This window comes from Orycteropus afer, unplaced genomic scaffold, assembly GCF_000298275.1.
Source record: "Orycteropus afer afer isolate SDZICR_OR568_19922 unplaced genomic scaffold, OryAfe1.0 scaffold00594, whole genome shotgun sequence".
Classification (NCBI taxonomy): Eukaryota; Metazoa; Chordata; class Mammalia; order Tubulidentata; family Orycteropodidae; genus Orycteropus; species Orycteropus afer.
The window spans coordinates 945,359-945,936 of NW_006922181.1; the positions used below are offsets into that span (position 1 = coordinate 945,359).

At 45.3% G+C, this 578-nt stretch overlaps 1 protein-coding gene across 1 annotated transcript in view; it reads left to right on the plus strand.

Moving 5' to 3' along the window:
* NAPB (NSF attachment protein beta) overlaps positions 1–578 on the plus strand; it is a 138,624-nt gene that overhangs the window by 9,923 nt on the left and 128,123 nt on the right. The window lies entirely within an intron of this gene.

Sequence of the window (578 nt, forward strand, 5' to 3'; positions counted from 1 at the left end):
ACTGGAACAATGAGCAGCATCAAAATAAATGGAGAGAAGATTGAGGTTGTCAAAGAATTCAGGTTGCTTGGTTCTACAATCGATGCCAATGGAAACAGCAGTCAGGACATTAGACGATGTGTAGCCCTGGAAAGGTCAACCACGAAGGAACTGTTTCAAGTACTGAGGATCAAGGATGTCTCCTTGAGGACTGAGGTGCGCCTGAAACAAGCCATGGTATTTCCAATCGCCTTGTATGCATGTGAGAGCTGGACAGTGAGTAAGGAAGACCAAAGAAGAGTTGATGCTTTTGAGTTGTGGTGCTTGTGAAGAATGCTGAAAGTACCATGGCCTGCTAAAAGAACTAACAGATGTGTCTTGGAGGAAGTGCAGCCAGAATGTTCCTTGGAAGCAAGAATGGCCAGACTTCGTCTCACCAGTTTGGTCATGTTGTCAGAAGGGACCATTCCCTGGAGAAGGATTGTCGTGTAGTTAGTTAGTTATTGTGGCTTTTCTACCCATAAGTCTTTGTAAACTCCAAGGTGGGATTTTCTATGGGCAACTGAGGAGCTCCTGATTGCTGAAGTTGTCCACCTGGA